This window comes from Melanerpes formicivorus, unplaced genomic scaffold (assembly GCF_026170545.1).
Source record: "Melanerpes formicivorus ecotype bairdi unplaced genomic scaffold, bMelFor1.0.p_v2 SCAF_13, whole genome shotgun sequence".
Taxonomy (NCBI): Eukaryota; Metazoa; Chordata; class Aves; order Piciformes; family Picidae; genus Melanerpes; species Melanerpes formicivorus.
The window spans coordinates 4,220,689-4,234,141 of record NW_027142365.1 but is presented as its reverse complement, the minus strand read 5'-3'; the positions used below and the strand labels follow the sequence as shown (position 1 = coordinate 4,234,141).

The window sequence follows — 13,453 nt, the reverse complement described above, 5'->3', positions numbered from 1 at the left end:
TCATCTAGAGCAGGTTACCGAGAATCAATCACATCCAGACAGGTTCTGAATCTCTTCAGGAAAGGAGATTCCACAACCTCTCTTGGCAGCCTGGTCCAGTGCTCTGTCCCCTCCACAGAAATTAAGCTTTTCCTTATGTTTAGGTGGAACTTTCTGCTTTCCAGTTTTATGTCCATTGCCCCTTGTTCTGTTGCTGGGTGACACTGAAAAGAGTCTGGCCCCATCCTCTTGACTCCCTTTAGATATTGATAAGCACTGATCATTTATATATTTATAATTGCTTGGAAGAAAAATCTTCCTGCCAAGAAACTGACAGTCAAACAAATTACTTGTTAGGCAAGAGGAACAAGGGACTTGCAGATGACATTTTGTTTCTTTTTACTTTGTGCCCTTTGGTCATCTCAGTTTCACTAGCTGCTAGTCAGCAGCAGCACAATACTGCATTTGGTAAAAAATAGGTCTAGAAATTATGGTGATAAATGGAAAGAAATGCAAGCAGACAGGTTGCATACTAAGCAGAAGTCCTCGTTAGTATTTCAGTCTCTGCATAAGGCATTCATAACGTGCAGTACAGGACACTGAACTTTTAAGAAAGGGCATAGGAAATGAGATTTCAGTTCCTAGGACATTTTCTGACATGACAAACTGCCCTCATAGGTAGGACTGGGCTGAATAAAAGTCACTATTTATAATGTACCTACAGATGATCTGGTTTCTCCCTTTGTAGTCAATGGACACCTAATCAATAGTCAGCTTCACTTGACAACACCCTAGACTTGATGTCTGCAACCAGCCTGTGGACTCACATCCCACTTCTGCCTGTTTCTCCCTTTGACTATGAAAGGAGCTGAGAGCAGAGAGTTCAGATGGGAACAGCTGCATTGTAGATAACCTCAGATAGATGAGATGAATCCCATCCAATCTCTCATGCGAGAGCAAAATTGCACTGCAACTTTTATTGCTTGCCATATACTTAGCTGTTCTTCATTGCCACAGCATTGTGACAGTTTCCAGTGACTGAAGATCTAGTCCAACGTGCTTCAGTCCTTACTGAGAGGCACCATCTTTAGGCATGAGAGTATTTGATTTCTGACGCCCATCCTGTTCACAGCAATTAATTAGTGCCACCTTTGGCAAGATTTCTCCGTGATGAGCAGCTGTCTCCCAGAATCTGAAAGCTTCATGTGTTGCCTTATTTGTAGATGAGTGCTCGTGCAGGCAGGAGAGCTGTAGGACCTTTTAGTCATGCATGTTAATTCGCTCCTCAGGATTGCAGCAATCCGCTACAGCGGTTTCAAACTTGATAGCTTTGGGTATGAAATTGTACAGAGCAATGCTTCATGCACTCAGTCAGTATCTAATTAAAAGCCATGCTGGCGGGCTCACTGTGGCTCAGCCAAGAGTGCTCGTGTTCATTTCCTTTTAGCCCTTCTGACCATCAGTCGTAATCCCTTTCCACAGGAGCTCTATGCATCAGATGTCTTTAGCTCCAACAACTCCATTTTCACCAAGAGTCATTTTTGTGAGGGGCTTACAGCTGATTTTACAAAGAAATAGTGCCTTTACCTATGATAGCTTAGATTAGAATGGTTCAACCTTTTCCAGGCTGGGTAGGTTTACCAGGGGAGATTTAGACTGGATGTTAGGAAGAATTTCTTCATAGAGAGAGTGATTGCCCATTGGAATGGGCTGCCCAGGGAGGTGGTGGAGTCACCATCACTGGAGGTGTTTAGGAGGAGACTGGATGGGGTGCTTGGTGCCATGGTTTAGTTGATTAGATAGTGTTGGATGATGGGTTGGACACAATGATCTTGAAGGTCTCTTCCAACCTGGTCTGGTCTGGTCTGGTCTGGTCTGGTCTGGTCTATTCTATTCTATTCTATTCTATTCTATTCTATTCTATTCCATTCCATTCCATTCCATTCCATTCCATTCCATTCCACTCCACTCCACTCCACTCCACTCCACTCCATTCCATTCCATTCCATTCCATTCCATTCCATTCCATTCCACTCCACTCCACTCCACTCCACTCCACTCCACTCCACTCCACTCCACTCCACTCCACTCCACGTCAGCATTGAAACCTCTTCCCTGAAGGATTAGATAAAGTTAGTAGTGGATTCTCCAAAGGATAAGACTGGGCACATTAGAAATAAAATAGATGTGACTTTTGGGGTCCACATGCTTTGGTTTTAGCTCTGCTCTGGTGTTTCCATGGACACTGTAGACAAGGTGGCAAAGTGGGTGGACTCAGCCTGTGGATTACCAAGGGAAACAGCTCATAAAAATGTAAAGGTATTTATGTAAAATTCTAACACTTTATTCAGCTTAGCAGAGACGAAGATATCCAAGCATTTACAGAAGTTTCCTCCCAGTTCTTTAAGGGAAAGATTTTAATGCTGATTGCTCACCACTCTGCATTTCTTAACCATCTTTCCTTCCACATAATCTTCCCGAGTCTCTAAGCCAGCCAGTACTGAGCTGCTGCCTCATCTCAAAACTATCCTTTGCACAACAGTGTTTTTATTCTAGACAATTTGTAGGGGAAATCTGACCTATCCAAGCCTAGATTCTGCAGATCTCAGACTGAAAAGCTCTGGAACATAAGGAATATCAGTCCCTCTACAACTGCTTCTCGCCTTCCCCGATCCTTTTACCTATCTTCTGTAAAGTTACCAATGGACTCAGATTTGGATCCTTGGACTTTCAGCATCATATCTCAGACAAAGGAGCAGCCACGTTGGTAAGTAATAACAAACAGAAGTTATCAGATGTTTGAAAGTAGGTTTGCAAACAGTTGGAAGATGAGTTGTCTATGGGGAAGATGGCAGAGCATTCAATGATTACAAGCAAATGATACATCAGAGCACACTACCACACTGGTTGGTACTGGAACTCATTCATCAGCTCTTGTTGCATGCTCAGACACCCACCCACTCTCACCATTTCCAGAATTGTCATTCTCTACCACACAGACCACAATGTAAGAAAGACAGTGAGTGATATTGTCAAAGTGGAGCATTGAGTTATCACATGTTCCTATCAATGATTTCTTTATTTTTCATGAAAAAAAAATCCCCACAACTGAGGAACATCATGTCCCATCTTATCTGCAATGGAAGGGGAACCCTGTCCTTCTGCAGAGCCAGCAGGGCGAGGGAGGTGATTCTCCCCCTCTGCTCTGCTCGGGTGGGAACCCATCTGGAGTACTGTATCCAGTTCTGGAGCCCCTATTACAGGAAGGATGTGGAGGGGCTGGAAGGTGTTCAGAGAAGGGCCACGAGGATGGTCAGAGGGCTGGAGCTGCTCTGCTATGGAGACAGACTGAGGGAGTTGGGGCTCTTCAGTCTGGAGAAGAGAAGGCTCTGAGGAGACCTCATTGTGGCCTTCCAGTATCTGAAGGGGGTTACAAGAAAGCTGGGGAGGGACTTTTTAGGGTGTCAGGGAGTGACAGGACTAGGGGGAATGGAGCAAAACTAGAAGTGAGTAGATTCAGATTGGATGTGAGGAAGAAGTTCTTCCCCATGAGGATGGTGAGACACTGGCACAGGTTGCCCAGGGAGGTGGTGGAAGCCTCATGCCTGGAGGTGTTTGCAGCCAGGCTGGATGTGGCTCTGGGCAACCTGATGTAGTGTGGGGTGTCCCTGCCCATGGCAGGGGGGTTGGAACTAGATGGTTCTTGAGGTCCCTTCCAACCCTAACAATTCTATGATTCTTTATTCTAAGTGCAGAATTAAATGTACTCAGGTTTTCATCTTCCCATCCAGTGTGAGGGTGAAGAACCAGCTCCACAGGCAAAACCTTCATGAAAGGAAGATTTTCACTTAAAGTCATGCTGAGGTATCCATGAAAGCAGCTAATTCTACTGCTAAGGTATGAAAGAATTAGTTGTGATTACAGACAAGGATGCATCATTTCATGCTTACTTATCAGAGAGTCAGTAATAAACAATTTATATTTGCTCATAAATTGAGTTCCTTGGGTAGTTGGGGTTTTTTTTTGGGGCAACAAACGCTGCTTTATCTGCTAGGGTATGAAAAAGAAAGGAAACAAAATTATAGTTGAGGCTAATGCAATTTACACTCTAATGAAAACAGAGGTAGAGAGATTTTGCTAAAGGCATCTGCAGCAGAAATGCTTAAGGGTGTGTTAATTTCTGTCTTGTTTGTCTTCTTTTTAGGGTGGAAAGCACTCAGCATGCTCTTTCTCCAAATAAACTGACGAGAGCCATTGACTGAATTTTGAGCTTCTCCCCAGGGAAAAAACCCTCAAGTTCTACTCTGTGAAACACTGAAATTTTACCTATAAAATGGTCCAACTTCTCCTCAGCTCCAAGAACAGACACAGAATGTGTTTGACAGACTTAAGAAAGGCTTTATCATTTTAATTTGACATCCTAGGAACAGCTGTGTGAAGCACATTAAGGATGGATAGACTAATATTCCCCAAGTACCTGGAGCTGTCAATAATACTGACTGAATGACAGGCAAACCCCACAGACCATTCTTTCAGGCTACAGGGAAGGATTCAGGATGCTGGGGAAACATACAGATAGAAAGGTGTCCTGAAAAGAGGAGTTCCTGCATCTTGGCCTGTCAATCAGCGACAGGTATGATGATAAAATAGGATACAATGTGATTTTGCAGCTGGACTGCAACACCACATCGTCCATGTAAGGCCTGGATTCCAATTTGAACAGGAGTGCAGGTGCTCCACGAGAATTCCAAGTTTCACAGTGACCCTACTGAATGTCAAAGCATTAACAATCTAAAATTTCCCTAGATGGAGGCAGAAAGCAAGCAGCAGCAATGGAAGGGACTAACATCGCCTCATCACACGCTAGCACCTCTGTCTTTGGGGCATGGTCTAATGGCCATGGAGCTATTAGGTCGATGGTTGGACTGGATGATCTCAGAAGTCTTTTCCAGCCAAAACAGTTCTATGATTCTATGAAATGAGAGAGAACTCCAATACATGCTGCATTATTTAAAGAAACAAGATTCAATGAGTTCCAACCAGTGCCACAGGGGAACGAATCTGTTTAAAAAACAAGCTTGGGGATTTTCCACACCTCACTGGACAAGCCCCTGAGCCTGACTTTGAAGTCCGTCCTTCTCTGAGCAGCAGTTCCAGCAGACATCTCCAGAGTTTCCTTCTAACCCAAGTTTTTCTAGGAGTCTCTGTCTCATTGCTATTTATTTGCTGTACAGAGGGCATCATTTTTCCATGGGGAGAAATCTTTGTAGAATTGCTGAGAGGGCAAACAGTAAAGTTTAGTTATCGGCATTAGGTTCTGGTCATTGTTGGGTTAAGCTCTACCTGTGTGATTTACACTGGGAGCCAGATGCTGCACAGATGTGCTTCACATCCTGTTGCCTCAAATACCTGGACTTGCTTTTCATATGCCTGCCTGCCAAGGGTGATGTCAACCAAGTGGAATCAGGAGAAAGCTGAGTGCGATGGTAGTCTGATGTGGCTCGTGGGGCCACAGAATGAAACACAAACACAAATACCTTTACTGAAAGAAAGGAAAAGGCATTTATGGCACAGGGAGTTTCCCACAGCTGAGTGAGTCTCCACAGGGCACTGCCTGCTTTAGAGGTTTATCTCCTTTTCTGGCATAGTAGCATACCTGCCATCTCAATGACTTCTGCAACAAAGGGAAACAAAACCCTACTGATCCCTTGACTGTTCTAGCCAGAGGAATCAGATTTGTCTAAGCAGCAATCAGGATTAAAAACAAGGACAGCAGGCTTTAGTTTAGTGAGCCCAATGGGGCAGTCCTATACAGAATAAGACTCCAGGTTAGAGAAATAAAGCTTAAACCCAGAAAAGACAACCTTAAATACACTTGACATCTGCCTCTGGTGAATCTGCCACTGAGGTGGTGAGTGCAGCAGAGGAGCCATCTCAGCAGCACCACTCACTCCACTGGTGCTACCATCAAGAAAGGCTTGCTTTGGACAGCACATCTCCTCAGTGATATCCATGGGGATTCAGAGCAATAGTTGGGAATGGCCATTTCTTCCTCCTCTGTTCAGTAAAGGAGACTCTTCAGCCTATGATGGGTGACTCTTAGAATCCAAATGGTAGTTTACCTCACATTTGCCAAGCATCAGGGTCTAGCTCTGCTCATTCTCACACTCAACCAGTCTTTGTTGGAGTCCCATTGGTTTTTCAGCCTCCTCTACCTCCTCTCTTTCCATACATCAATACTTATGCTGTGAGGTTTTCCATGACAGGGAGCTCTCATAATAATCAGAAACTAACCACATATTAGAAGTCTTGATTCTTGGAATCAGAAATAGACCACCCGAAACATAAAATGGGGGAAAGGCCACGGAATCTCACGTGTTCCACTGCTGAGATGTTGTGTTTGTAGTCAAATCTCTTTGTTTTGCCTGGCTGTAAAGCTGGGAATCAAGTGGTTTTGTATTTACTATAAAATGCAGCATCAGTAGGCAGAGCATGGAGCATGTGGTGTTTATATCAGCAAAACCTATTTTTGTGTTGGATGGCAGGGATAAAGCTCCCCTCCACGGCTTGGTGGGTGCACTGATTACTGAATTAAGGACAAGTCTTTAAGTATCTCAGCTACATCATAGTTTAATGCTGAAGGCACAGGATGTTAGGTCCTGACTTCATCTGACCTGTGGACAGTATTATGAAACAAAACCAGCCATGGGGACAGTTTCTTGCTTTGCTCTTTCTTCTTCTTTGCCTCAATTCTGAATTTGCTATTTCTTCAGCCTGGAGAAGAGAAGGCTCCAAGGAGACCTCATTGTGGCCTTCCAGTATCTTAAGGGGGTATACAAGAAAGCTGGGGAGGGACTCTTTAAGGGGTCAGGTAGTGATAGGACTAGAGGGAACGGGAAAAAAAATAGGCAGATTCAGACTGGATGTTAGGAAGAAGTTCTTCCCCATGAGGATGGTGAGACACTGGAACAGCTTGCCCAGGGAGGTGGGAGATGCCCCATCCCTGGAGGCTTTTAAGGCCAGGCTGGATGTGGCTCTGAGCAACCTGATCTGAGCAAACCCCATGTCAGGGGGGTTGGAACTAGATGATCTTTGAGGTCCTTTCCAACCCTAACAATTCTATGATTTCCTGTATTTTTATGGCTGATATGTTACAATAACCAGTATGAGTCTGGATCGCTGGCATAAGGCCACCAGAATTAATATAACCAAGTAATCCAATCTTAATGAGGTTTTAAAAGGAGCTTGACAGTAGTTCAAAAGCACTTATTAGATGTATGGCTTGTCTGTGATTACTGAAACATGCAAAGAATGTTATTAATAGTCTGCAGTCAGGTGAATAGGACTGCAGTCTTTGGATTAATTTCATGTAGCAACAGGCAGTGGTGTTGTAAGTAAGTGGAAACTTCAGTGGCAAACAAGTTGATAAGCTTTCCAAGGGCTTGAGGAAAGACAGGAATGGAAAATGGATAAGGATAACTGTGTTGTGCAAACATTTGTATCTCAGCTTCATCCTTCAGCCACATCTGCTCCGCTCACATCAGTTTCACAGAACTCCAGAGGTAAACACACACTCTCCAGAACTGAAGTCTGAAGTTGTGTACCTGGCTTCTCAACTGTGAGAAGACACAAGTCATCATTCAGGAGGAGACTTGATGGAGTGCTTGGTGCCATGGTATAGTTGATTAGGTGGGTTGGATTTGTTGATAGGTTGGATGTGATGATCTTGAAGGTCTCTTCCAACCTGGCTTGTTTTGTTCTGTTCTGTTCTATTCTATTCTATTCTATTCTATTCTATTCTATTCTATTCTATTCTATTCTATTCTATTCTATTCTATTCTATTCTATTCTATTCTATTCTATTCTATTCTTCCTATTCCTATTCCTATTCTATTCTATTATAGGGGGAAAAAAAACACCTCCCTGCAGTGAATAGAAAATGCAAATGGCACTGATTCTTCATCTGTGTGGGCACAGCAGTGACCCCCAGGTTAAAGGAGGAATAGCCTCTCTGAAATTGCAATATTGTAAACCCACCACAGCCTACACAAACTGCATAACCATAGCTGTTCCAAATCAAATAAAGGATTCTCTGTCTCCATTTCATGGGCTAGGACTTCATGACTACCATGAAAATGGGACAGGCAGATAGTACTCTCCTGGAACATTTACCCAGCCTCTGACAATCTCTGTCCCAGCAATTCCCTAGGTCAGGAGCTATGTATTTGTATTTAAAAATTATTAATAGCTTTTTAAAAACTACTTTCCTATGAATTTGTCAAGTCCAGATACCTCCCAGGTTGTGTGTTTATTTGTATAGATGCCTATTATTTTGCATTCATGTAAAATCTTACCTTTCACAACATGCTGTGCCAAGGAATTTCACAGTTCATAGAATCAAAGCATCACAGAATTGTTTAGGCTGGCAAAGACCTCTAAGATCATTGAGTCCAACCATGCTGGGTCCCAACACTGCTGGGTCCTCTGTTAAACCAGGTCCCTCAGCACCACATCTACATATCTTTTAAATCAGGGATGGTGACTCCACCACTACCCTGGGCAGCCTATTCCAGGCTTGGAAACTCTTTCAGTGAAAATATTTTTCCTAATGTCCAATCTAAACCTCCCTGGCCCAGCCTGAGGCCATTTCCTCTTGTCCCCTGCCACTTGTTACTCAGGAGAAGAGACCGACCCACACTTCTCTCCAACCTCCTTTCAGGTAGTTGTAGAGTGAGAAGGTCTCAGACCCCCCAGCCACAATTTTCTCCAAAGTAAAGAAGCCCATGCAGTGTGAAGAATCATTTCCCCCCACTGGTTTTGAAACTGTCCTTTTGTAGTTTCAAAACTCATCGTTCTTGAATTGAAAGGCAGTTTAAAAAGAGTTCTCTAGCCACTTTCTGCTGCCTCCAAAGCTCTCAGACACCATGGTGTTTGCAGGAATAGTCCATTGGCAATTCATGGAACACAGCTGTGAAAGGAAAATAATACAGTAAATAACCATTTGTTGTGCTCACTTGTAGTCCACAGGCTAACAGTCTCTCCTGTTCTTTGACAGCTCCAGATCTAAGACCAATAATTCTACTAGTCTCAGAACTGAGGGGACAACGATTCCCAGGTCTGTACATCTGAGTAACATGTTCACTGTCTAAATTTGGGTTCTCAGTGCAAGCAATGGCACAAACAAGCAGTCATTTTGTAGAGGACAAAAAGGTGCACAGGAGGTTGGGATCTTTTGTTTTGGTTTGCTTTGGGTAAATAATGAAAACCCACAAGCCTTTGTGAGAACATCACCTGAGGCAGGAAAGAGAAAATCTGCTCCTGCTAGAGCAAGTCACTTTGGCTGAAATTGTTCAGCTTTCATGCTAGGGCCAGTGACAAAACAGCTTCACAGTTTTCAAAGAGTCTGACTGCTGTGCCAGATCTTGCCGTCATTACATGCAGCAATCTTCATCAGGCTCAGTGGGGATCTCCGCTTAAAAGCTGAGTTGCAATCCTCCTCGTTTGTTGTCAAGAAATAAATGTCTTTCAGCAAGTGTACTGCTCCCTAACAGTACATTCAGTCTGCTGAGCTTCTGAGCAGCTCTTTAAATATGGAAACTCAAGAGATTAGCAGGGGAATGGTTATTAAAAGTCAAGACATCGAGTCTCACGTTAAGGATTTTCTAGAGTGATGGTATTGAGATCATAAAGAGGCATCAGGTCACCTGCCTCATTAAGCTCTAGCGCTTGTTTATGCAGAACACAAAACACAGCGATCTGTCTGCTTCCAAACACCCACAAGGAATTATTATAACTCTTTTCAGCATCCCCCAAGTTGTGCCTTCACTTTAAGAGCTGAAAGAACCCATCAGAAACATTCCTAGGGAATGTTTTCCCTCTGGGAAATGTCAAACTGTCAAACGCAAAAAAAGTGTATCATGGAAATACGTCAAGGCTGATAAAACATTGTGCTGAAAAGCAGAGTGGAGCACAGCCATAGAAAGATTCTCTTGTCACTCTTTCAGGAGCAGCAGGGTTTGTTCTCCATTTTAGAACCATGGAATCAACCAGGTTGGAAAAGACCTCAAAGATCATCAAGTCCAACCTATTACCTAATACCTAACATCACCTAACAACTAGGCCATAGCTCCAAGTGCCACGTCCAATCCTTGTTTGAACACCTCCAGGGATGGTGACTCCACCACCTCCCTGGGCAGCACATTCCAATGGCCATTTGCTCTTTCTGTGTAGAACTTTCTCCTCACCTCGAGCCTAAACTTCCCCTGGCGCAGCTGGTGCTGGTTGCCTGGGAGAAGAGACCAACCCCCATTTGCCTACAACCTCCTTTCAGGTAGTTGTAGAGAGCAATAAGGTCTCCCCTGAGCCTCCTCTTCCCCAGGCTAAACAATCCCAGCTCCCTCAGCCTCTCCTCCCCAGCCTCGTTATCCTTCTCTGGACACATGCAAGTGTCTCAATGTCCTTCTTAAACTGAGGAGCCCAGAACTGGACACAGGACTCAAGGTATGGCTGAACCAGTGCTGAGTACAGGGGTAGAAGGACCTCCCTAACTCCTGCTGGCCACACTATTTCTGATACAGCAGCTTTTTGTTCTGCTTTATTTCTCATAAAACAAAGAGAGCAGGAATCATAATGAAATCTTTTTTAGCACCTCCAAACAAACCTAATGGGGTTTTAAATACAAAGACACCACCTGACCATGGAAAACTGGATGACTGCACAAAAAAAATCTTCTTGGGCATGAACACCTTAATCTTAGCAGATAGGGACTGCTATCAGTGATCACCCCAGTGCCACACAACTTGTGGTGGAAGATGAGGTAGTTGAGAGCCTGTGGGTCAAAATCAGAGGACAACCTAACAAGTCTGACATCCTGATTGGAATCTGTTACAGACCACCCAACCAGGATGAGGCGGCTGATGAGTTGTTCTACAAGCAACTGGAGGCTGTCTCAAGATCATCTGATCTTGTCCTTGTTGGTGACTTCAACCTCCCAGATATCTGCTGGGAACTTAATTCAGCAGGGAGGAGGCAGTCCAGAAGATTCCTGGAGCGAATGGAGGACTGCTTCCTGACACAGCTGTTAAGCGAGCCTACCAGGGGACAGGCTCTGCTTGACCTGCTGTTCTGCAATAGGGAAGGGCTGGTGGGAGATGTGATCGTGGGAGGCTGCCTAGGGTGCAGTGACCACGAGATAGTGAAGTTTTCAATATGCAGGGAGATTGGGAGGAGCACCAACAGAACCTCCACCTTGGACTTCCGAAGGGCGAACTTCAGCCTATTTAAAAAACTTGTCTGCAAAGTCCCCTGGGTACCAGCCCTCATGAACCAAGGGGTTCAGGAGGGTTGGACCTACTTCAAACAGGAGCTCTTGAAGGCACAGGAATTGGCGGTTCCCATGTGCCGGAAGGCAAGCCGGCGGGGAAGGCGACCGGCCTGGATGAGCAAGCAGCTCCTGGAGGATTTAAGGGGGAAGAGGAGGCTGTATCACCTTTGGAAGGAGGGGAAGGCTTCTCGAGGTATGTTCAAGGAAGCTGTTAGATTATGTAGGAATAAAATTAGGGAGGCTAAGGCCCAGCTGGAACTGAAGCTGGCCACCTCAGTCAAAGATAATAAAAAGCATTTTTATAAATATATTAACAATAAGAAGAAGGGCAGGAAGAACCTGCACTCCCTAGTGGACCTGGAGGGGAACACAGTTACTGAGGATGAGGATAAAGCTGAGGTCCTGAACACCTTCTTTACCTCAATGTTTAACAGCAAGGCAGGAGTTCAGGACGAGTGGTCTCCGGAGCTGGGCGTTGGGGTCGGGGAGCAGAGTAATACCCTGGAAATCCATGAGGAGTTAGTTCGGGACCTGCTGAGCCACTTGGATATCCACAAGTCCATGGGACCAGATGGGATCCATCCTAGGGTGCTGAGAGAGCTGGCGGATGTGCTAGCTAGGCCACTCTCCATCATTTTCCTCCAGTCCTGGCTCACCGGTGAGGTCCCAGATGACTGGAAACTGGCCAACATGGTCCCCATCCACAAGAAGGGTCAGATGGAGGAACCTGGAAACTCCAGGCCAGTCAGCCTGACCTCAGTGCCAGGGAAAGTGATGGAGCAGATTATCCTGGCGGCAATAACTGCGCACCTGAAGGATGGCCAAGGGCTCAGGTCCAGCCAACATGGACTCAGGAAGGGCAGATCCTGCCTCTCCAACCTGATCTCTTTCTATGATCAGGTGACCCGCCTGGTGGATGTGGGGAGGCCTGTGGATGTGGTTTACCTAGACTTCAGCAAGGCCTTTGACACCGTCCCCCACAGCAAACTGCTGACTAAGCTGTCAGCCTGTGGATTGGACCACTACACTCTGTGCTGGGTTAGGAACTGGCTGGAGGGCCGGGCCCAGAGAGTGGTCGTGAACGGTGCCGCATCCAGCTGGAGGCCAGTCACCAGTGGTGTCCCCCAGGGATCAGTGCTGGGCCCTGTCCTCTTCAACATATTCGTTGATGATCTGGATGAAGGGGTAGAGTCAGTCATCAGCAAGTTTGCAGATGACACAAAGTTAGGGGCAGATGTTAGTCAATTAGAGGGTAGAAAGGCTCTGCAGAGGGACCTCGACCGACTGGAAAGATGGGCAGAGTCCAATGGGATGGCTTTCAACAAGTCCAAGTGCCGAGTGCTGCACTTTGGCTATGGCAATCCCATGCAGAGCTATAGGCTGGGGTCGGAGTGGCTGGAGAGCTCCCAGACAGAGAGGGACCTGGGGGTGCTGATCGACAGCCACCTGAATATGAGCCAGCAGTGTGCTCAGGTGGCCAGGAGGGCCAATAGCATTCTGGCCTGCATTAGGAATAGTGTGGCCAGCAGGAGCAGGGAGGTCATAGTGCCCCTGTACTCTGCTCTGGTTAGGCCGCACCTTGAGTACTGTGTCCAGTTCTGGGCTCCTCAGTTTAAGAAGGACATTGAGACACTTGAATGTGTCCAGAGAAGGGCAACAAGGCTGGTGAGAGGCCTTGAACACAAGCCCTATGAGGAGAGGCTGAGGGAGCTGGGATTGTTTAGCCTGGAGAAGAGGAGGCTCAGGGGTGACCTTATTGCCCTCTACAACTACCTGAAGGGTGGTTGTAGCCAGGAGGGAGTTGGCCTCTTCTCCCAGGCAACCAGCACCAGAACAAGGGGACACAGTCTCAAGCTGCGCCAGGGGAGGTTCAGACTCGAGGTGAGGAGGAAGTTCTTCACCGAGCGAGTCATTCGGCATTGGAATGGGTTGCCCAGGGAGGTGGTTGAGTCATCGACCCTGGAGGCGTTCAAGGGGAGATTGGACGTGGCACTTGGTGCCATGGTCTAGTCATGGGGTCTGCGGTGTCAGGTTGGACTCGATGATCCTCGAGGTCCTTTCCAACCTAAGTGATACTGTGATACTGTGATACTGTGATACAGTGTGATAATCAGCATAAATGTTTGCAATGAAGCAAGAATCTCTGTGTAA

At 45.8% G+C, this 13,453-nt stretch overlaps 1 long non-coding RNA gene across 1 annotated transcript; it reads left to right on the top strand.

Annotated features, from left to right (window-relative positions):
• Window positions 1–2,200: 2,200 nt before the first annotated feature.
• LOC137445025 (uncharacterized) lies at window positions 2,201–5,355 on the top strand. Its single transcript, XR_010988312.1, has 3 exons — window positions 2,201–2,746; window positions 3,771–3,876; window positions 4,184–5,355. It is a non-coding gene; the product is annotated as an uncharacterized lncRNA (long non-coding RNA).
• Window positions 5,356–13,453: the final 8,098 nt, after the last annotated feature.